Source organism: Diadema setosum, chromosome 4 (assembly GCF_964275005.1).
Source record: "Diadema setosum chromosome 4, eeDiaSeto1, whole genome shotgun sequence".
Taxonomy (NCBI): domain Eukaryota; kingdom Metazoa; phylum Echinodermata; class Echinoidea; order Diadematoida; family Diadematidae; genus Diadema; species Diadema setosum.
Window position 1 is genome coordinate 18,951,164 of NC_092688.1, and position 25,588 is coordinate 18,976,751.

Consider the following 25,588-nt stretch of genomic DNA (forward strand, 5'->3'; position numbering starts at 1 on the left):
TACATTAATGTTCCCAAAACTGCCGTTTTTAGGTATATTTTTTTCGCTTTGGAAATTAAGGGGAGGGGGCGCATCGGGCGCAACTGCTGGCAATTACTGACAGCAACATCAGGAGAATTGCATAGCGAATGCGAGCGAGCGAGCTTGAAAATTTTGACATTTTACAGTCCCAAAACTACCGTTTGTAGCTATATTTTTTTCGCTTTGGAAATTAAGGAGAGGGGGCGCACCGGGCGCAACTGCTGGCAATTACTGACAGCAACATCAGGAAAATTGCAAAACGATTAAATGCGAGCGAGCGAGATTGAAAATTTTGACATTTTATAGTCCCAAAACTGCCGTTTTTAGCTATATTTTTTCGCTTTGGAAATTAAGGGGAGGGGGCGCACCGGGTGCAACTGCTGGCAATTATAGACAGCAACATGCATCAGGAGAATTGCATGCGATTAAATGCGAGCGAGCGAAGCGAGCGAGCTTGAAAATTTGACATTTTACAGTCCCAAAACTGCCGTTTTTAGCTATATTTTTTCGCTTTGGAAATTAAGGAGAGGGCCTGGGCGCACCGGGCACAACTGCTGGCAATTACTGACAGCAACATCAGGAGAATTGCATAACGATTAAATGCGAGCGAGCGAAGCGAGCGAGCTTGAAAATTTTGACATTTTACAGTCCAAAAACTGCCGTTTGTAGCTATATTTTTTTTTTCGCTTTGGAAATTAAGGGGAGGGGGCGCACCGGGCGCAACTGCTGGCAATTACTTACAGCAACATCAGGAGAATTGCATAACGATTAAATGCGAGCGAGCGAGCTTGAAAATTTTGACATTTTACAGTCCCAAAACTGCCCTTTGTAGCTATATTTTTTCGCCTTGGAAATTAAGGGGAAGGGACGCACCGGGCGCAACTGCTGGCAATTACTGACAGCAGCATCAGGAGAATTGCATAACGATTAAATGCTAGCGAGCGAAGCGAGTGAGCGTGAAAATTTTGACATTTTACAGTCAAAAAACTGTCGTTTGTAGCTACATATATATTTTTTTCGCTTTGGAGGGAGGGGGCGCCCGGTGCGTCCCCTCGATCCGCCACTGGTAGTCCAGGATGTCGGTTTACGTTCATGATTGGGGGAGGTATGACCAGCGAGGGGGCGTCGAAGTGACCAAGCGGGAGAAGGATGTCCAAAATCTGCACTTTATATAGAGCATCCCCTAATTTGTTTGTGTTTGTGAGTGTGTGTGTTTCATATAGATGGAAAAGTTAGGAAATAGCCAAGGTCAAGTCTTATTATTGGCAATGCAAGGCATTTTAATATAGACAAGACTATGTAAAGCAACACTGCAAAATCAATGATCAAGCTTTGATAGCAAATGTGTACAACCTATCAAACATCACATTGCGCAACATTGCAGCGACTCTTTTTGCCATTCCGATGTTCTGAGTACACTGCGCACAAATCCTGCTTGTATTCAAAATGCCAACCAGGAATCACACTGAATCACAATCTTTTGTCGTCTCCGGGCTTTTTGAACAATGTTTCACTATAATACCTCTTTAATTATATGGTTAAAAGAAATCTTAGAAAAATATTTTTTTTCTTGATCATCCTTTCATGTCGATTTCAAAAGCAGTTTACTAACCCTTTAATTACCATTTTGGTAGGGTTTTTTTCTTCCTTTTTTTTTTTTTTTTTTTTTACCAGCTTTAGTATTGGGGGGGGGGGGGCACGTGCCCCCCCCCCCATGCCCCCCCCCCCCCCCGTAGTTACGCCACTGGTTCCAGCGTACATGAGAAGTGAAAATGGCTGGTGGAAAGGGAGGGTGCTTCAAGTCTTCAACATGCCCATGGACGGACGTAGGATGTCAGAATATGACGAGGGCATTCCTCTTTCTGCCTGAGGTAATTTGAATACATAGTCACTAAATTTGTTCTACATCAATAAGTTTATCAAGATATATTATGTCTTTTTTCATTTTAAAATATGTGGAGATTTTTATGCATAGTATCATGTAGGTACAATGTACTTTCATTGCATTACCATTTCAATATAAATGTTCAATTCTGTGTATTGAATAAAACGAATGTCGTAATTATATTGCAGTTTGTAATGACTGTAGGATGCTGAAGACTGTTAGCTTTCCACTTCCTTTCTGTAAAAGTCTGATATTGATTATTACTTACAATTTATTATGTCAACGTCTCTTCTCAGTCCCAAAACAAAATCAATTACTGATAATTTGCTTTATGTGCATGTAATACACTGTAGATTCTAGTGTACATGATAGATGTTTGCAAGTATATCTAGTATGAACTTGTTGATTCTATCCTCAGGATGGTCGCATAATTTTTTTCATTGATGCATTGCTTAAAACTTCCCCAGCAGTATCGTTATAGTTGCGACAGCAGTAGCAGAGCCTCAACGTCGATTTGTAACAGCTGAATCCCCAGAAACATCAGCAGCACCGCTTGAAGCAGCAGCAGCAGCAGCAGCAGCAGCAGCGGAGCCTGTACAAACAGCCCTAGCAGCTGAGCCTCAAAGTACGACAGCAGTGGTAGAGCCTCTACTTACAACTGTAGCAGCTGAGCCTCTACTTACCACTGTAGCAGCAGAGCTTCTACTTGCAACTTTAGCATCTGCACTTCCAGGAACATTAGCAACACTGCTTGAAGCAGCAGCAGCAACAGAAGCAGAGCCTCTACAAACAACTGTGGTGTCCGCATTCTATGAAACAACGCAGCAATGTTATCTTTGAAATTGAAGGTAATTCAACTGGAGTTGAGAAGACCAGGGCATTGTATAACTGTTGTTTGTATTTCTTGCATTATCTGTCTGTGTGGTGTAAATTCCTAAAAAAGCAATTATGAGCCAAAACTTAATTTTCCAACAACAGATGTAAAATAATTTAAACATGTGATAAATACTTTGATTATCTTTTTTTTTTCTTTTATCCTTCACTCTTGTAAAAAAAAAAAAGTTTGTGGCAGGCAACCTGTAAAATTTAAAGAAAATAATTTGTCTTCTGCAAACAATAGTTAAAAAAAACCCAGTAAATGAAGTAACAATTATTCAACCAGACTTGGCAGTTTCATCAAATTATGTATTTGTTTTCCTTGCATCAGGCGTACCTGATTTCAGTTTGAAAGCAGACTAAGTCCTCCACTCTTATTTCAGATTACAAAGAATACTGAACCTTGCTGGATGATGGAAAACTGTTAAATCTAGAGAAAGCAATGTCCCTGTCAGACATTGAAGAACCGATTTTGATGGTAACCGGACGCAGGAAAGCAGTAGAAAAATGTTTGTGAAGTGTAATGGAAGTACAGCATATTCATATGCCGTATGTATTCTATACTGCCCTCTAGTCAGTCCAAGCAAGTACCCTGTGAGGGATAAACCTGAAATACCCTCTCAGGGCTATTCAGCGGCTCAATGAAGCGTTGCGATCGTTATCTCTATTCTCATTGCCGGTCGTTCCGATTTATGACTAGAAATTCTGCGGATTTTGCTGGCTCGTGCGAGAGCTGCACGCTCGCCATGAGCTGGGTGGCCCTGTACACCCACATGCAGGCCGGACAAGTCGCAGCGTCACATACCAGCCGGGGAGATACCACACACAGTCTTCACATCCACCAAGTATTGTAAAGTAACTCGCGCTAAGATGGATTGCAACAATTTGCACAAATCCAAACTAATTTAAACTACACTAAGTACGCGTCGTTGCAGGATGATATAAACACAAAAAATAAACAAAATACACAGTTCCCCCACACTCATGTACGCACACAAGCACAAGCACCCACAGCAAACACAAGGGTGTCAACAACATCAAAAGCAAAAACAGAACGAAAACTGGCATCATTCAGAAAGTGTTGAATTCGAGTATCTTATATGTTATCAAGATACAGTTGTGACTTGTTTCTTGAGAAGAACGTATAACTATTTTTTTTTCCTTTTCAAATCATTTCATGATGTATCAGTTATTAAATCTGTATTTAATAGTCACATCTTGTATCATCTGCAGTGTGGATATTAGTATAATATACGCATCTATAATATAAGAGTAAGAACATCTTCTATAGACGATCGAACGCAATTTCAAAACCCAGTTTTGGCAACTGAATGGATTTCGTTCTCCTACCTGCCCGTGGCCGGTACACTTGCCGAACTGTAAAGACGATGGTATCACACATCTCCTCAACTGGAACTACAGCTGTATTTTCAGTTATGATTCTCTCACAGTCCCAAGTAGATATAACACAAAACGCCATCTTAGTCTTCATAAAATGTTATCGATGCAGTCATGGCAGCGTATATTCCATAAATCAGGGAGGTGGAAAGAGAATTGAATAATTATGCCTAGTTAGTGCACAGGGATAGACTGTACCATGCTAATGTAAGGTCTCAGTGGCAGCTGACTGGTATCGAGGAAACCCCACTAAGGAATTGAAAAAAAAAAAAAAAAAAAAAAAAACATCACTCCCCCACCCCACCGAAGAACCCTGGCTGGTATGTGTACGTAACTTTCCACAGCAGACACTCTGCCGAGCGAGACTGCTTTTTTAATGTCACAGCACTTTCCCAACGACGCAGGGACGTGATCAGTTCACATTTGATTTTTCTGATAAACTGCGTTGATACCATCTTTTAATGTCCCCTGAAGTTCATACTATAAAGATGTAAGCATCGATTTCATTCTACATAATTCATTTCCAAAATTTACAGTTGTGATTACATGTACATTACATCAAAATAATGTGAGATGAGTGAGGTTCCTTCGTACAGCAGCGAACAGCGGCAACCAAGCAAGCAACGCGAGCCAGAGAGGAATACGATAACCATTCCACGTGGGCTAACAGCACGGAGGCACGCGGTGTGTGCGCGTTTTTCTCTGTTTCAGTGGCGATAGCCTGACAAAATTCAGACCGGATTGAATGAGACTAAGTGGACAAAATTTTCGAACATGTTGTGCTATGACAGAGAGCGTGTAAATTTTGCTCCCCGCGGATTATCCTGCAAAAGGGTCTATGAAAGGAAAGACTAATAATCTTCACTCTGAGGAAAAAGGAGCGCAATCCGCGGGGAGCAAAATACACCGTGTGTGTTTAAACACAAGCATGTCGAAGCGGTTTTGTCGGTTCCCATAGACTTTACACGTGAAGGCGATTCGCTTGGCACTGAGCCAGGTTCGGCGAGCTCGCTCGGTTCTCCCGTTTTATCCTCTATAGGGTATTTCGGCGTTATCCTTCACAGGGTAGTTGCCTGGACTGCTAGTCTTGTGGGTATTGTCATCTGGTTGTATTTACATTATTATATCTAGTGCACTAACTGTTGACCAACTTTCCTAAAATAAAGACCATTTAGGCAAACTACATGTTTCTTGTAAGGAAAGGAAAGGGAATTATTGGTGAATTTCTTGCTCATAATGCCTTGTACAAATATAGACTTGATGCATGATCGAGTTTGTAATACTTTCTGGTAATTGTTTTATCTTCAGTGTTACATATTTGCTACATGCTTTCAATAATTTCAACACAGTTTCACATAAATTGACCAAATTTCATCACTTCGGGAGGACCTTATTCAAATATAAAAGAAACAATAGACATAAAGTGTAGTGTTCCAGTATGTATTCCATTTATTGTCTCTTCATTGCAAATTTGGAAACTACTGCCATTGAGGCTTTTGAGGGAGTGGAAGATAGATGTCAGTGCAAAGCCAGAAGATTTTCATGTGGAAGAATCTGTAGGTACTGACATCAGTTCTATTCCTGATAGATCTTCAGTTGTCATGAAAAAATTCATGGAATCTAAAACAGAATTGTTAAAAAGAAAGCTGAACAGTGGGGAAGCCTACAAAAAGTCAGAAATATTTGTAGATGGTAGAACACATAGTTTAACCATCAAAGATGTGATTTAACACGTAACCATAAATCTTTTGGCTATGATTCCCTCAGTGAAAGTGGCAGAATGTCTATCAGACAATATTATCATGCCTGGAAAATTCTAGTCGTAGAAAGAGAATGGCTAGCCAGACATGTTATTAACATGTTGTCATGTTGTCCCCCATCCTAAGGACAGCAAAAAGAGACAAATGAAGTACACTACTCTCCTCCCAACAGTCCAGTAGTTGGCAGACTGTTAAAGTTTGTAGACTCGTGTTTATAAACACATTGGGTATCACTTTCATTAATTCAACCCTGGGCAAAATTACCTTGTGAGGTGTGAGGAGAATTACACTTGATCATGTTATTGCACTATTTGTGACTAACACGCATACTACTGTAATACATTTGTGAAGTCGAGGAAATGCAGAACTTCTCACCAATTTACAGGTCAGATTACCTCGTGAAGTGTTGGGAGAATTTTTAATTTTGTACATGTTATTGCACCACTTTTATAGTGGTCAGAACACAATTCTGAAATGCAACAAATGCCTAACTTCTCATTCCAAGTGAGATTACATTGTGAAGTATCATGGAGAATGTCACATTTATTTTGTATCAATAATGTAATGTATTGTAATAATAGTGTACAATGTAATTATTGTGAGCTGTCGAAAATGCAAAAAAAAAATCACTCTCTGAATTTACAGGTTATATCTGGAAGTTTGAGGAGAATGCTTTGTTTTGTAGTTACTGTATGTACAGTAATTATAAACACACATGTGGAATGGTGCATTTTGAATTAATAAAATGCAGATTTTTTTCACAAACTTGGGAACTGGTGAATAGAAAACAAAAAAAAAGAACAAGAGAATAGAAAAGAGGAGTGAGAGAGACACAGATACCTAGAATTGGGAGAACGAGGTGATTATGACTGCTTTGTAAGAGGGTATGTGTGTGTGTGTGTGTGTGTGTGTTCGAGTGTGTGTACTGGTATGTGCGTGTATAGTGTGTGTTTGTGTATGTTTGTGTTTGCATGGGTGTAATTATATTCTCTCAATAATGAATTTACACTTTTTTTATAGACAATGACTACCAGGCACACTTAGTACTCATGCAGTAATCAATAAAAACCCATTGCACAGTTTGATAACATTACTGGCATCAACAATTAATGTGTAAAGAAAGTAGGTCGAGTGTGTTTACTGGTATGTGCGTGTATAATGTGTGTTTGTGTATGTTTGTGTTTGTATGGGTGTACTCTCTCAATACTGATAATGAATGTAACACTTTATTTATAGATAGTGAGAGGGCTGCCAACATTTGAAACTAGTTGAAAGTGAGGCTCCCATAGTTCTTCAAGTTCAAGTTCAAGTTCAATCATAGTTTATTTCCAATCAAAGAAAATCAAAACGTAATGCAAAGTATACATATCATAAAATGATATTGTCTACACTTTTACAAAAGGTTCATGTAATATACGAAATAAATTATATACATCAACATATGTACAATAATCAGAAGGAACGATGCGTATACATGTATACTTCGCGAGCTTTCAGAAAATAACTTCAATTTTGGAAAATAGCGATCCACAAAAAAGCAAAGCTTGTAGGACGTGGATCCCTAGATAATTGATGAGTAAGCAATATGTTATTCAAGTTTGTTTTATTATTTTCTTACAGCATTTATATTAAATATAGATTACTTAAGTCGTTTGTAAAAATATAGCTATACGCTGGCTTCGACAATAATAGGAAATAAGTATCAATGCTAATGCCCAGACGGTGTTCATTGAACTGGTGTACCGGGAAAATATAAGAAGGACGACACACTCGTACAGACATTCAGTTACCCACACACATATACGACGCGAGACAGTACCGAGAAGAGAGAAGACGGTGACAATACAAGTCTACGAGGAACAAAGACAGGAAGGAAGAGGAAAGAAGAATAAAGAGAGAAGAGAGGTCTGCATACAGAACACGCCAAGTGCTGCGACATCAGGACAGGTGAAACCTCAAGCATAAATTAAAACAATTAATTCAGATTATCTAGAATTATAAGTAGATAACAAATGTTTCCTGAATTTGTATTTAAATGTGAGGAATGAGGGTGAGTCTTTTAAGCTATTATCTAGATTATTCCAAAGTCTGGGTCCGGTATACAGAAATGTATTTTGGGCATGTACGGTTCTCATGAATGGAAGATGGAATTCGTTGGATCGTCGCGTAGGATAGTTATGTACATGACTGTTTCGATGAAAAGAGTCGTGAAATATTTTGGGTAAAAAGTTGCTGTTATAATTAAACATGAACTGACCAAGTTGAAACACATACAAATCTTTTATTTTTAGTATTTTATGGTAAAAAAAAAAAACAAAGGATCTGTATGTTCTCGTGTAGTTAGGTTAAAAACAGTTCTGAGTGCTTTCTTTTGCAATAAAAAAAAGTTTATCAAGTAATATCTGATATGTATTACCCCAAGCAAGAATCCCGTAGTTTAGATACGGTAGTATCAAACTAGAGTAAAGAGTTAATAATGCACATGAAGGAAGATAATATTTTAATCTGTTCATTACGCCAATGTTTCGTGAAATAGTTTTACATATGCTATCAATATGATTCCTCCATGAAAGCTTGTTATCAACGCAAACACCAAGAAATTTAAAAGTACAAAAGTAGAAACTTCTTCTAGGGGAGTAGTATCAAATGATATATTGCCCGGGAGGCTATCTAAAGAGTTACTAAAGAGTTACTCCCATAGGCCAATGCTATGATTTAGGAGGCAAAATGAATGAGATCAATAGAAATGCATGCAAATGAAATAAAGTTTTAGAGTGAGAAAGGACCAAAATGAGTGAGTCTCGCTCTCAATGAGTGAGAGTTGGCAGCCCTGCAGTGACTACCAGGCACACTTTTATCCAATCAAAAACCCATTGCACAGTTTGATAACATTAGGCCTACTCGCATCAACAATTAATGTGTAAAAGTACAGGTAGGTTGTATAGTTTGAGAAAATAACTGTGGTGTTTGTTACACTTTCCTAATATTCATGATTATGATACAACTAACATGAATGAATATGGATTGAACATGAATGAATCACAATCCCACTACCTAGAGCGGCGAATGTATACATTACACTGTGCGCGTACCACCTATAATAGTCCGGGAGCCAGCGGGGGTCAGCCTAGCTGAAAAGGTTACCAATTTTTATGTATATAGCAATTTAGTACATATGCCCCTAAGTATGGAAATGCACGTCTGGCTGGTCATCGGTGGTGGGTGTGGCCAGGAGGGCCAAAAAAAAGGACCCCTCAAAATTAGGCTAGCCTAGCTGGAAAAGTAACCCCATGAAAACCACTGGAACTTGTTCGTTACACTTACAGGATAAATGAATGACCATTGCCAGACGTTTTAAGTGGTCGGGGGTAGCCGCCAGACGCTCTTAAAGGCCCAACTCCAGCTAGGCTAGCCTAGCTGAAAAAGTAACCTCATGAAAACCACTGGAACTTGTTCGTTACACTTACAGGATAAATGAATGACCATTGCCAGACGTTTTAAGTGGTGGGGGGTAGCCGCCAGACGCCCTTAAAGACCCAAATTTTTCCAGCTAGGCTAGCCTAGCTGAAAAAGTAACCTAATGAAACCCACTGGAACTTGTTCGTTACACTTACAGGATAAATGAATGGCCATTGCCAGACGTTTTAAGTGGTGGGGGTAGCCGCCAGACGCCCTTAAAGACCCAAATTTTTCCAGCTAGGCTAGCCTAGCTGAAAAAGTAACCTAATGAAACCCACTGGAACTTGTTCGTTACACTTACAGGATAAATGCATGACCATTGCCAGACGTTTTAAGTGGTGGGGGGTAGCCGCCAGACGCCCTTAAAGACCAAACTTTTTCCAGCTATATAGGCTAGCCTATAGCTGAAAATATAACCTATGTAATGAAACCCACTGGAACGTGTTATTTACACTTACAGGATATATGCATGGCCGTTGCCAGACGTTTTAAGAAGTGGGGGGGGGGGGGGGGGGGTGTAGCCGCCAGATGCCCTCAAAGACCCAATTTTACCAGCTAGACTATAACCCTGGCTGGAAAAGTAACCTCCTGAAACCCACTGGAACTTGTTCTATGTTTGTATCTCACCTGATAAACACTGTCGACATAGTATTCTGGTGTTCTTTCAATAACTTTCCACACTTTTGAGCTATATGATCACCAAATTCACTCCTCAGATCATCTAATGATTGCTGTCAAGACCCACTGGAACTTGTTCTCTGTTTGTATCTCACCTGATAAACACTGTCGACATAGTATTCTGGTGTTCTTTCAATAACTTTCCACACTTTTGAGCTATATGATCACCAAATTCACTCCTCAGATCATCTAATGATTGCTGTCAAGACAGTGTTAATATTGGTGAAGTCCGACTACGTCAACAGTCAAAAAGTCAATGAACTAGGCCTATGCCATTTGAAAATCTCTGTAATCACAAAGTCGATATGTGGACGAGACATCACTTCGCTTTTGCCTTGTTAAATGGTGAATATTAAATTAATTTGTAAGCTTCCGTTTCTAATTCATACAGCACCAGCATACATGTCTGAGAATAGCGGTAAAGAAGATTAGAGTCTTTGGCAACAAGTGCAAAATTGAATTCTGTGCCTTATTTGCTAAACAAACGTGGTAGGAGGACAACGACCTGTTAGGCAATATGGCGGACCAATAGCTCTATATTATTAGTGTTATAGAATAAATGACAATGATGTAGTTCTGAAACATACTTTTCATTAGATGCTTTCGCAATGACTCAATGTATACTTTTAATCGAACTAAGTATATATCCATGACTTGCTCATGAATTACGGCAGAACGATTCCGTGAGGAAAGTTTTCTGTCATGTCATTACGGAAGAAGTGAACGTGTCAATATTTTGCTATTTGTTCCATAATTATTTCTGAAGTGGTTAAATGTATTTTCCTAAAACATTTTTTTTTTCCTTTATATAATACCTACGTTGCATCCAAATGCCTATTCGTTGAAAAAATGCGGGCCATGTATTCAAAGGTCAAAGATCATAGGTTAATGGAAGTAGGGCATACATTGTACAACATTTCACTAAGTTGTTGTTGTTGTTGTTTTTTTTTTTTTTTTGGGGGGGGGGATGATTCAAAGTGTCCTAAAACCTTGTATTTTAATACATGTATTTAGTTTTGTAGTCACGACTCTTGCTATGAATGATGCCAAACTCTTCCCGCTCATACAGTTAATGCAGCCGTTTCAGGGAAATAATTATGATAATGATTGGTAATGCTGAAGTGGTTCATAACATTCCATTGATACATATGTATAGAACAGAAAGTGAATTTGACAATGGTATATGATATCCGCAATTTACTCTTTGACAGGTTCTATCATCCGATTAATAATGTATAAATTGAATATACAGTAGTCCCCTATTCAGTAACTACAGGTTAAGTTAGATAAGCTGCATTCATTTTGCACGCGACCATGGCGTTATAGCCAAAGATGATTGAATTCTGTAAATCTCTGTGTGCCTGCACAGGATTGGAAAACGAAACAACTTTCTGTGTATAGAACAACGAAACAGAAACTGGTGCATGCATTATCTCAGTCACTTTGTTATGCATCATGATGGTTTGCTCATTGCAGTTCCGGAATCTCAGCTCGAGGGACTCGAATTGATCCTAAATCAGTCGGCATGCGCGTATCACCCAAAACAATATCTGAACACAATTATAACTGCAGTCCTCCATAGTCTGTATTGGTTGTCGATAAGGGCTGGTATCAAGTTTGATTTTCATATTATTTACAGTACCGAAGTTGTATTTAATTGTTTTCATCGAAATGCCCGTATACGGTATGCGTATCTCAGTTAACTCTTTAAACCATAGTTGTGATCTACGTGCCAAGAATCTCATGTTTTCAATAAGCGTGAACTCTAAGACATGTCGTGATAAGGACTTTAAGACAATTGGCATCGTCATTATAAAACGAATTCCCCTTTTACAAGACACGTTTTAGATTTTAGATAGAAATATGAATTCGTTTGAATGCATACAAACAGCTTCTTAAATCCTCTTACATTTTGTTTTTAAGATATGGTGTATACTTTAGAAGTGTAAGAAGCATGCTCTTGTTTTAGAGGCTTTGAGTACTGGTAAGAAGCATATGTTATTCTTATAGATTATGTGAATACGCATTCAAGAACGTTTTGAATAAAACGTATCCAGACAACTGCATATCATATTTTCACCTCTTCCTTAAACATGCAGATGTATACTCTTGCCGAGAAGGTTAACTGTTTGATATATATAGTGCTCACCTTATTGAAAAGGTAATTGGGTAAATTTTTGGTTTCAGTATATTATTCAAACACAACTAAGTTAACTTTTACATTAACATTTTCACAACTCACAAATTCTGCACGCACACACATTTCATGATTCACAAGATCCAAGTTACACTAATCCTATTTACTTTGCAGAGTGCAACAACAACATAAGTTATATGCTGAGCAAATAGGCTTACATCAGTTCGCACTATTCAAGGTTTAGAGTAGTTAAGGAACTAAATCGTACCCGATTTTGTGATGCTAAGTTGCACCTTGAGATGATGGGCAATATTGCCCCTGTAAAGGAGCAGGCAGTGACACTGACTTGCTCCTTTGAAGGAGCAATTTTGCAGCAGTCATGGAGCAAATAAGCACCACATAGGTGCAACATCATACCAATAAGGCACAAGGTTGCACCCTCAAGAGAGGGTACATTCTTGCATCCTTCGGGCATAAAGTTGCACCTAAAGGTACGAGGTTGCGCCTTTTTCAAGGGGGCAAAGTTGCTCCCGAGGGTGTAACTTTCACCCTTTCTTGCGGGTACAAAGTAGCATCCAAAGTTCCAAGATTGCACCCTCAAAACAAGGCACAATCTTGGAACTTTGGGTGTTTCTTTGCACCCTCACGAAAGGATGTAAAGTTGCACCAAGATGTAAAGGCTACACGGGGTGCAAAGGTGCGCCGAAAGGTAAAGGGTGCAAGATAGCACCCTCAAGAAAGGTGCAACTTAGCACCACTTAATGTGGGTGGAAAGATGCACCCTCACGAAGAGGTGCAATCTAGCACCACTTAGTGTGGGTGGAAAGATGTACCCAAGGGAACACTTTCGCACCCTCAATAAAGGGTTCAACTTTGCACCCTCTCTGCAGTATATTTTATACACACGTGAACTCCTTGTTCCTGTGAGCTACGTTTAATATGAGCATGACCCAGTATTAGACACGTGTCAAGCCTTTGCAGACACAGAATTTTTTCTTCATATTCTTTAAAGGTCATTTAAAACAAATTTAAATATATATTTATTTCTTTTAAGTTAAGAGGAGCAAATGTGGAGATCATGACCTGTGATACATGTTACGGGAAGTCTATATTTTTATGTCTACTCGTTTTTTTTTTTCAACTACAAGGAATTACCTATGAGCTAATTGGATAAAGAAGCTGAGCATTCCTTTTTTTTTTTTCATCAGTTAATGTCAGTGCTGGTGTATTATTCTTGAAAAGTTGGCATCTAAATGTCCTCCAAACCAAGTACTTACTGTATAAAATTATATTTCTGTGAGTTACGTTTCTTATGAGCATGACAGATCTGTAGACACGTGTCATAGTGGTTACAAACACTAAGTTTCCTTTGCTTTCATCGTTATCAAGAAGCGATTTTGAACAATTTCAGATGTTCATTTTTTTTTTCAATTTCGTTACGAGAAGGCAATAATTATTTCATGTAAAATATGTTAAGGAAAGTTGATAGTTTGGTTATTTTATCATTACTCATCTTCGTCTTCTCAACAAGAAGATGATACACATGCGCTCATTTGCTAAAGAAGTTGAAGGATGTTTAATTGCTGGTAGCCACGTAGGGGCTTCTGTCATAACATTTTGCATCTTAATCCCTCGAAACTAAGTACATACAGTATTAGTTTATAGAAAACATAATATTTTTGTTGTTGCTGTGACTGAGCTTATTCATATGAATTTTAGACATGTTTCTCATATGTTTCTGTCATATGCTTTACTGAAGAACAGCAAATGTTGAGTTTATTGGCAAGAGAGGTTGATCATTACTTTACATTTAAGCTCATTGAAGTGCCGGAGCATAAACTTGTCTTGAAATATTAGCATCCAAAACCCTCCAAACCAAAAACGTGCAATACTAGACACGACAGGAATTCCTTGTTGTTGTGAGTTATGTTTCTTAAAAACACTGATTTTTTCTGCTTTTGCAGTGTACTATGTTCAAAAACACTCTTGAACAATTATCAGATTTCGTTTCTTTCTTAAGAGAAGAAAACGGTGAGGTAATGTGAAGCATGTTCCTATAAGTTTTATTTCGTTAATAATTTTCCTTTACCCATCATCTCCTCAACCGTAAGGTGATATGGTACCTAAAAAGTCATAGGCCAAAGGTGTTGAGCTTTACTTCCCCTTTTTAAAGTAAATTTAAGTGCTGGGGCATTATTTTTTTTAAAAGTTGGCATTTTAAGTTATGTACACCGAGGACGAGTCTTACTGAATGGATTTCTTGTTGCAGTAGAATTGTATTTTTATGAGCTTGATGGAGTATTAGACAATTGTATAAAGTGTTTGCAAAAACTGTTAATGTATTCCCTTTTGCTAATGTCCAAAGAGTTCATTTGCCAAGTTTTGATTGTCTTTTGTTTTAATCATCAGGGGTCTGTTTTATCATGGTCATAGAGGAAAGAAACTTAATTATAAAAAAACCTTCATATAAGAAGAGATACTGTAGGACACAATTTCATCAAAAGTTGTGATTTTCAACATTTCCAAAATGCAATTGATGAATATTTCTCCCCAGGGCACAGAAAGAAAGTAGTTTTTGGTCTTGTTTTTTTTTTTTTTTTTTCACGTCAGTATGTTATAATACGCGCGGGCTTACGCCCATCCCACCAATTTCCATCCGGATACTGTACCCGGCCCTGTTTTTTTTTTTTTTTTTTTTTTTACACTGCAAAGAAAATGAGAACACTGATGTTTGAGAAAAATCCCGACATGTTTGATTGGGCAATTCTTTTTTGACGTCTATTATTCTTTCCAAATAAGTTTTTTGGTTATCACTGAGGACAAAAAAAAAATAATACAAATACCCTATTTCTTCTACCAAAACCACAGCACTGTATATTCTCATATTTCTACAGTATTTTGTCTCAACACTTGCCCTATTAATATTTCAAAGCATGTTTCCATGTGCGCTCAAGAAACTCCCCCATTAAAGGAGACCTCCGGGTGATTCTCAGATGTTTACATTTGTACAACTATGAATTAGTTATACTGAGGACAGAGTTTCAGAATTTGTGATAATTGGGATGAGGAATAAGAATATTTTCAAAAAATAGAGCAAATTGCAATGAACAAGGATGATGACATGGGAGAGTCACCATAAGAATGCATGAGTTGGGGCTCAAGGAAGCAGAACAAAAGAATAAGGCATGCATAGATTAAGAAGACAGGTGAACTCGCAAGCTAGCGGTATTGTTATGGAATTACACTGCTATCATTTCTGAAATATGTGAACCTTATAGCTGGTAAAATTGTGTCTTTGAGAGCGTCTGGGGGCTACGCCCCACCACTTAAAGCGCCTGGCAACGGTCATGCATTTATTCTGTAAGTGTAAGAACAAGTTCCAGTGGGTTTCATGGGGTTACTTTCCTAATTTTCAGCCAGGCTAGCCTAGCTGGTAAGAGTTTGGTCTTTGGGGCGTCTGGCGGCTATTGTCTGGCAACGATCATTCAATTATCCTTTGAGTGTATCACAAGAACAAGTTCCAGTGGGTTTCAGGAGGTTATTTTTCCAGCTATATAATAACACATAGGCTATAGCTTAGTCTAGCTGGAAAAATTGGGTCTTTAAGGGCGTCTGGCGGCTTCCCCCCCCCCCCCCCACAACCACCATTTAAAACGTCTGGCAACGGTCATGCATATCCTGTAAGTATAAAGAACAAGTTCCAGTGGGTTTCACAAGGTTACTTGTTCAGCAAGGCAAGTCTAGCTGGAAAAAGTTTGGTCTTTAAGGGCGTCTGGCGGCTACCCCCCACCACTTAAAACGTCTGGCAATGGTCATTCATTTATCCTGTAAGTGTAACAAATAAGTTCCAGTGGGTTACATTAGGTTACTTTTTCAGCTATAGGCTAGCCTAGCTGGAAAAATTTGGGTCTTTAAGGGCGTCTGGCGGCTACCCCCCACCACTTAAAACGTCTGGCACTGGTCATTCATTTATCCTGTAAGTGTAACAAATAAGTTCCAGTGGGTTTCATTAGGTTACTTTTTCAGCTAGGCTAGCCTAGCTGGAAAAATTTGGGTCTTTAAGGGCGTCTGGCGGCTACCCCCCACCACTTAAAACGTCTGGCACTGGTCATTCATTTATCCTGTAAGTGTAACGAACAAGTTCCAGTGGGTTTCATGAGGTTACTTTTTCAGCTAGGCTAGCCTAGCTGGAAAAATTTGGGTCTTTAAGGGCGTCTGGCGGCTACCCCCCACCACTTAAAACGTCTGGCAATGGTCATTCATTTATCCTGTAAGTGTAACGAACAAGTTCCAGTGGTTTTCATGAGGTTACTTTTTCAGCTAGGCTAGCCTAGCTGGAGTTGGGCCTTTAAGAGCGTCTGGCGGCTACCCCCCACCACTTAAAACGTCTGGCAATGGTCATTCATTTATCCTGTAAGTGTAACGAACAAGTTGCAGTGGTTTTCATGGGGTTACTTTTCCACCTAGGCTAGCCTAATTTTGGGGGGTCCTTTTTGTGGCCCTCCTGGCCACACCCACCACCGATGACCAGCCAGACGTGCATTTCCATACTCAGGGGCATATGTACTAAATTGCTATACACATAAAAATTGGTAACCTTTTCAGCTAGGCTGACCCCCGCTGGCTCCCGGACTATAAGCGTGTGGAATGTGTGATGATACGCGCCATTTTATGTTACATTTGCCGGTTCGTAATGCGCACCCGGTACCGCTGAAGTCCACACGTATGAGCATGGGCTTTACGAACCGGCAAATGTATACAAAACACATTTGCCAGTTCGTAAAGTCCGCTCTTTAGTACGCGATATACGTAAAACGCTGAAATCGGGGGGTTTTACGAACCGGCAAACGCACTTTGCAATACTACCACAGAGCCCCAGGTGCTGCTACAAAGTAATATTTAGTATCAAACAAAGCAGAAAATTCCGCTTTCATCACTCTCTTGATATTATCATCAATGTGCGGTTATAAGACACGTTTTATGCGTTTAAAGAAGTCCCGATTCTTTAAACGTGATTATCTCGTAATCGTGTTTCCGCGCAAATTCGAACATTCGCCGGTTCGTAATGCTACCGACGAAATCTTTTTAAGATAATAAAAATACCACTACCTTTGGAAATGAATGATGTTTCTAGGTGTACTGAGTTTGTACTTAGCTCTCTTTTGTATCGTCATGTAGGGTAGCCATTTTGTGTCCATTTTTATCGTGCGCCTTCGTATCTTGTTATCTACTATCTTTGCTCTGTATGGAAGCCAAAAAAAAAAAAAGAAGAAGAAAGAAAGTAACGATACACAAAGGAAACGTAGGAAAGGAAAGGAAACCTTGGGAAATGTTGCATAAAAGGGAATGTTGTATAAAAGGGAATGTTGTATAAAAGACATCTTGCATTTTGCAGAAGGAAAATTCCAAGAAAGGGTGAGAGGGGTAATTAGCGTGTTGGGTATTAAAGTTAAGAGGTTAGGGTCTCTGATCGGTGGTAAGTGGTGTGACCTCTGGCGCTGGAATTGATGATTTCCGATTAAATGCACCCAAAATATGGAGTTATCTAATATTGATATAGAATTTTTTTATATGGTGGGTCACCATTATTCTTGGAGGAGACGTAAGAATGCGCCGCCACTATCCCTAAACAGATAGTGCCCCTGTGGAGCCGGGATTTGTAAAAACGCCGGGAGATGTAGAAATCTCGAAAATCACGTACTTGACGGTAGTACAACAAAACTGCTCATGAACCTTTACCGTTCTCATTTTCTCGTAAACCCGACAACGAATTTTCACCAGACTTAGCATATAGCATCTTTATGGTGATTCGTATGATCTTTGTCTGTTTAAGTGAGCCGCCCCAACCCAGCCGAAGGGGGAGGAGAATTGAAGCCTCAGAGTCCCTATAAACTCTCGAATCTTTATCTTTTTCTGTCGAACCGAGAAGTTTAAAGCTGAGTTAATGCTTTGAAGACATGAATGACGGAAATTTGATCTTTAATTACAGCAAATTCAGGTGTGCGTGCATGTTAGAGAGTGAGGGCGGGGGAGGGGGAGAAGGGGATTTTCACGTTTTATGCATCTTCTTCAGCGTGGAGGGAGGCTCAGGGATAAGGAGGCGGAGTTTTCACATTTTCAGCTTCTTCTTGAAAACCGCTACAGACAGGTGGTGGCTCCAAGACAGGCTTTACTATACAGTCAAACCTGTCTATATCGGCCACCCAAAGGGAGACGAAAAAGTGGCCGTCATAAAGAAGATGCCGCTATATCATGATTCTAACATGCCTTTTCTCTCGGAGGGAATTGTTTTGAGTGGTAGTATACGGCAGGTGGCCGCTATAGACAGCCGGTGGCTAAAAAAAGGTTTGACTGTAGCCCTACAGTCAAACCTGTCTATAGCGACCACCTCCAGGGAGACGAAAAAATGACTGTTATAGATAGGTGGCAGCTATAGACAGCTAGGTTCTTTAACATGCTTTTTCACTCGGAAGGAATTGTTTTTAGTGGTCGTATACGGCGGAGGCCGCTACAGACAGGTGGTCGCGAAGACAGGTTAACGTACAGTCAAACCTATCTATAGCAGCCACCCAAGGGTACCTGTACCTGACCAGGGCAGGGATAATGACGGTATAACTTCGGAGGAGCAGTGGGATCAGAAATTATTGTTGATCCTGTAGACGTTAATCAGTATTACTGCTATCACAGAATTATCATATCATGTGATTGTAAATGTGCAGTGACACTTGAAGGGGATTAAAGAAAGATTGTAATATACACTGTATGTTTATTGACGCTATAATGCAGGCAAATGCATTACAAAAAAAAAAAGACTACCACTTCAAACATTTTGGTTTAGAATGGTATTACATGCCACTTATTTACTTTTTAGAATTTAACTCTTCATTTTCACCATTCAGAACTACCGTTCAAACTAATTTAGATAATTGGAACATCTTATTTGCATACCACTTTATTTGCACAAACCATTCAGTATACCATTCACTCTATATACAATTCATATAGCTTTCACTCTTCATTTACTATTCACCATTTAGAGCTGGCATTAAAACGAATTAAATTGTGAAACTGACCATTTAATAAATATCATTGAGCATACCATTCGATTACTCTTCCACATACCCTTCAGTATACCCTTCAAATTACTATGAGTCTACCCTTCGTTATACCATTAAACTTCTAACCTTTCAGCATACCATTGAATTCCCCTTCACATATTTCTCAAATTTCCATTTTGTATGCTCTTCGTTAGGCTTGTGCCGAAAGGGTGGGTTGGGTGGTGGCGCGTCGCGTTAATGGGAACACCACCCTTCGTCCAAAGCCCCCCCCCCCCCCGGTTTTGCCGAAAGGGTGCGTTGGGAGCGTTGGGTCGCGTCGCGTTGACTGGAACCCCACCCTTCGTCCAAAGCCCCCCACCCCCCCCCCCCGTTTTGCCGAAAGGGTGCGTTGGTACTTTTTCTCATGTAATATTAAAAGACGAATTTTGAATTTATGTTTAACCTTCAATCAACCATTTCAAAGAGGCTATCGTCCGGATCGGTTTACACTCTATCACCACTTGGTCTACAACCAGTTGGTCTAATAGACAGTTTAATATCAGTTGGTCTAAAGTAATAACCAGTTGGTCTAGTCATCATTTCGTCCAATTACTGTTTGGTCTAATTGTTATTTGGTTTAATTACTATTTGGTCTACAGTCAATTCGTCTAATAATAGCCATTTGGTCTATTTTTGGTCTATTATGAGTTGGTCTAATTCCATTTCGTCTAATCATCAAATGGTCTAAAATAAAACCAAATTTGTCCAATATAAATTTGATGTACACATCAATAAAAAGGCCCCCCCCCCAAAAAAAAGTAGCCCAGTTGGTCATAAAGACGAAACGATGATTGGTTATTAGACCAACTGATATTAAACAGACTAGACCAACTGGCTGTAGACCAAGTGGTAATAGAGTGTAAACCGATCCGGACGATAGCCTCTTTGAAATGGTTATTTGAAGGTTAAATATAAATTCAAAACTAGTCTTTTAATATTACATGAGAAAAAGTACCAACGCACCCTTTCGGCAAAACCGGGGGGGGGGGGGGGGGGCTTTGGACGAAGGGTGGGGTTCCAGTCAACGCGACGCGACCCAACGCTCCCAACGCACCCTTTCGGCAAAACCGGGGGGGGGGGGGGGGCTTTGGACGAAGGGTGGTGTTCCCATTAACGCGACGCGCCACCACCCAACCCACCCTTTTGGCACAAGCCCTTCGGGCTTACCACTGAAGCTTAAAATTCAACATTTACCATTGGCGTACCACTCACCCTCCATCGTAAAAGAGACAATGATTCAAAAACTAGTATTCACATCAAATAAATATATGAATGTAAACATACATATTACTAAAAAAATTAAACGACCAAAAGAACAACAAAAAAATACTTACATCTAGAGCTCTACATGTCTTAAGAGTGTATATCGCCTTCATGGATTCTAATACTGATCCAATAGATACCAATGAATAACCAGTGGCATAAAAAACCAAAAACTGGCAGAATGGCACCATTTGATTATTAAATGGCTTGACCCTCTCCCAACCCCCCCCCCAAAAAAAAAAAAAAATATATATATATATAATTTGATAACAAAAAAAAAAAAATGACCAAATCATGTTATAGATTTTTATCTTTGAATTAATGAAATGAAGTTCCATTTTAAAAGATGGTGACATGTAATGATATTCGTGAATATACCAATAGCTGAATTAAATTCGGCTATCAAGTCGCCTTCACTTCTAAAATCTTAGCATAATAAACATTAAACTGCAATACTGAAATACCTTTCACCATTGGCAAATACCACAAGCCACTGGAAAGTTGCCATTAAAATACATTTCAACATTGACAGTTACCAGTGACCACTAAAAACTTAATATTGAAATGCCTTTTACTTTTGAAGGTTACCACTGACCACGAGAAACCTACATTTAGCTACCTTTCATCATTGACAGTTACCACTGACCACTGGAAAGCTACCATTGAAATATCTTTCACCATTAACAGTTACCACTGACCACAGCAAAGCTATCATTAGAATATTACCTTTCACCATTGACAGTGGTTTAACACTCACCGCTGGAAACCTACCACTGGCATACTTTTCTCCATTGGCGGTTACCACTGATCACTGGAAACCTACCATTCAAAACCCCTTCACAATTGACAATTACCACTAACTTGAGACTATAGAAACCTATCATTCAAATACCCTTCACCATTAACAGTTACTGCTGACTACTATAATAAAAACTTACCATTCAAATCCTTTCACTATTGACAGTTAGCGCTGACCACTGGAAACCTACCATTCAAAAACCCTTCACCATCGACAATTACCACTGACCACTGAAAACCTAACATTCAAATACCCTTAATTCTCCATTGAGAGTTTACACCGACAACTGGAAACTTACCATTCAAATATCCTTCACACTTGACAGTTACCACTGACCACTGAAAACCTACTAATCCTTTCACCATTGACAATTACCACTGACCACTAGAATCCTACCATTTGCCCTTTCACCAATAACGGTTACCACTGACCACTTGAAAGCTTCCAATCAAATACTATTCATCATTGACAGTTACAATTGACCATTGGATACCTTACATTCAAATACCCTTTACCATTGACAGTTACTACTGACCACTGGAAACCTACCATTAAAATACCCTTCACCATTGACAATTACCACTGATCACTGAAAACCTACCATTCAAATACCCTTCACGACTGGCAGGTACCTCTGACCACTGGAAACTTACCATCAAATACCCTTCACCATTGACAGTTACACTGACCTTTGGAAAACTACCATTCAAATACCCTTCACCATTTACAGTTACCACTGACCACTGGAAACCTACTATTCAAATACCCTTCACCATTAACCCCCACCGGCCACTGGAAACTTACATTCAAAATATCCTTCACCATCGACAATTACTACTGACCACTGGAAACGTACCATGCAAACACCTTTCACCATTTACAGTTACTACTAGCTACTGGAAACCTACCATTCAAATACCATTCACCATTGACAGTTACCACTGACCACTGGAAACCTACAATCCAAATAACCGTCACCAGTGACAGTTACCACTGTACACTAGAAATCTACAATTCAAATACCCTCCACCATTGACAGTTACCTTTCACAACACTATTCAATTGCCATTGACGATTTTTGTAAGGGGGTGGAGGTTTGTAGAAGGGAGAACAACATAAGTGAACACTCCCCAATCAGCAAAAAGAGACACATGTGTACAATTATGTTGTTTTTGCCTTGTGGGTGCATTTCATACTTTCGACGTTCAAAAGAATTCAGCGGGTTAGCAATGTTATAAAGCAGCACCCAGTTTGGGTAGAGTGTATGCAAAAATTCTGGAGCACTACTGATTCTGTTCGCAGCTGTGAATATAAGATGTCGTGAATTAGCGCAAGGAGAAAAGTTGCTGAGGCAGATATTTTGAAGAAAGAGTTAAAAAGGGGAAAAAAAAACCAAGTATGATTCGGATATCAGTGATAGCATCAGACTATTGTGAAAAGTCACCAGAGGAGAGTTTGTGATACAGATTAGTCTGTTTGATGAGGTTACAGTAATACTATCGTGACTATAGTCTGCTGCTACGAGCACCACGCGCGAGTGTGTTCCCATGAAGTTTGTTTGGTTTTATTTCTGCTTTTTCAAATCACACATAACCATAGAGTACATACATACCAACGGCGTAAATCCGTCCTGAGGAGTGGGGGGGATGGTCACCATCACCACGATTACAAGCCCACCGGACCGGCGCAGCCTTGGGAGGGGGGGGGGGGGGGGGGGGGGGGGGAGAGAAGCTTGGTGCCCCCCCCCCCCCCCACACACACACACACACTTTATACAAGGATCGGATGTCCCACTCTTTTGCATAAAATATGTGGGAGGAAAGTGGCAGCAAAAATATGAAGACGAAGTTCTTGTTGCCTTTTTTTTTTTTTTTTTTTTTTTTTTTTGCTTATCAGATGACTTTCGGCGGGAAATCAGACCTTAAAAGTATGAAAACATTTTTTTTTTTTTTAAATATATGTGAGAGGGAGCGGAACGACCGAACGGGGGGAGGTTGTGTATGGGGGGTGGTATCCTTCTCCCACACGAGGAAGATTTTGCATTTTCAGCCCTGAAATTCAGCGATCTGGTGCACACTTTTGGTAAAAAATGTGTTTTCTTTTCTTTAAAAAAACAATAAGAAAATGAAATATTCACAATATATTATTGAATGACTAAAGGGCTTTTTACACTTGTGTTTCTTAACCCCGGACTTTCTCTGACCCAGGACTATCGTTAGTCCCGTACCAATTTTTTCAGCTTTTTACACTCGCCAATTAGTCCCGTACTATCTCTTGTCCGGGGCTAAGGAGAAAACTGACCTTTTTACACTCGTATTTCTTAGCCCCGGACTTTCCAAACCACATGAATATTCATAATTACGCTGTGTACTGTACACGTACACGCACGCACCGGCAGCACTTGATTACCTCGTTTCTGATTGGTCAGTGAGGGTCGGACTTCGTCTCCGTTGCTTAGCCCAGGATTATTTTTTCGTTCTGTTTACACTCACTTGCTTGGCACCGCAATTGCGGTGCTAGCACCGCAATTGCGGTGCTAACCCCTGCTATTTTGCAGGGCCAGATAGTACCGTACTATCGGTGGGGCTAGCCCACTTTGGCAAAAACGAGTGTAAACAGAAAGTGGGCTAAGGATAGTCCCGTACCAACGGTGGGGCTAAGGCCCCCCCTTAGCCCCACCGATAGTCCGGGGCTAAGCAAAAATTTACAAGTGTAAAAAGCCCTTAAATCGTGCACTCTAAAAAATGCGGGGTTAAAAATGACCCCGAACGGGGTTGAAAATGACCCCGCATACTTGGTCAACTATGCACTAACCCCGTGCGGGGTCACTTTAACCCCGCATTGCGGGGTCACCCAAAATGACCCTGCAGCGGGGTTAAAATTTAACCCCGGCGGGGTTGAAATTCAACCCCGTTGCGGGGTCATTTCCAGATGACCCCGAACGATTTCGGGGTCCTTTCAAAATGACCCCGCATGATTGCGGGGTCATTTAAAAAATAACCCCGCCTGACTTGCGGGGTCATTAATCCAACCTATTATGGGCAGCCAAAAATGACGAATTATTTTCACAAATGTCAAATTTTCACATCAAATTTAATAAACAGATTAACATGAATCTTATTTTTTTTTCTACCTAGAGCAAAATGTAAAGTGGGCCTACATATCAACATGATGATTAAAAAGAAAGAAAACAAAACGAAAGCGTACATTTAGTGTCTAGCAAGCAGTCTTGAAGAATCATCGATCACTGGCATAATTTGTATGCTTTGTATTGATCAATACCAAAATATCAGAATCAGCTCTGCAATGAATCCCTTCTGCTTAAGCAGATTTTGGAGAAAGTGGGCGTGTATCAAAAGATGTTATGATTATAGATATGACTTGAAATCGTCGATAATGATTATGAATAGATAAGTGCATCAGTTTTTCTGGGATTAGAAAAACGATTTTAACTTAGTATAATATGTAAAAATAATTTCACTTTTATACAACTAACACAAAAGCACACAAATCACTGCAAAATACTAGTATTCGTTTCTTTCCCAATTTATTTAGCACTACAATTCTATCAGAAGAAATTCAACACTTGATCGTGATCATTTTTTTTTTATTCGTTACAAGCATGCGTTTGTTTACAGTTGGATTTAAAAGATAAAGCTAACCAATTTACAATTGGACAAAAATCAAAACAAACCGTTCAATAATAGGGTTCTATAGAACCCGGGGCCAGAGTTGTTTACTTCTATAGCGAGAGACCGCGATGTGAGATAAAACTAGAGAGTTAGTCTGAAAGTCTGCTAATCCTTAGACTATGATTCCAGAATGATAGAGCCAAGACGTCCAATAACTGAAACTCACTTACGTGGTTTTTAGGAAAATTAAGCTGCGTCTGCGATAGGTCTAAAAAAGTACATAGATAAGAAGATGATCCGTTCGATATAGCCTACATAAACAGAAATTTTAAGTATTCCATATTCCAAGCTGTTCGCGTTGATCAGAAGGATGATGCCCTGGAAAGGTGCCATGATGTCAGTGAATTCGTTCCAGCTAGGCTTAGTGAAGAGCTCGATCGGCTGCTAGACTAGATTTGCATGTTCAGGATCCCCCTGGGCCTACCTGTTCACGACGACGATGATGACAAGATTTGTCCAGCCCTGCTTCGACGATGACCTAATTTAAATTTCAGGCGCAAAGACGAACATCTCAGCAAATTTC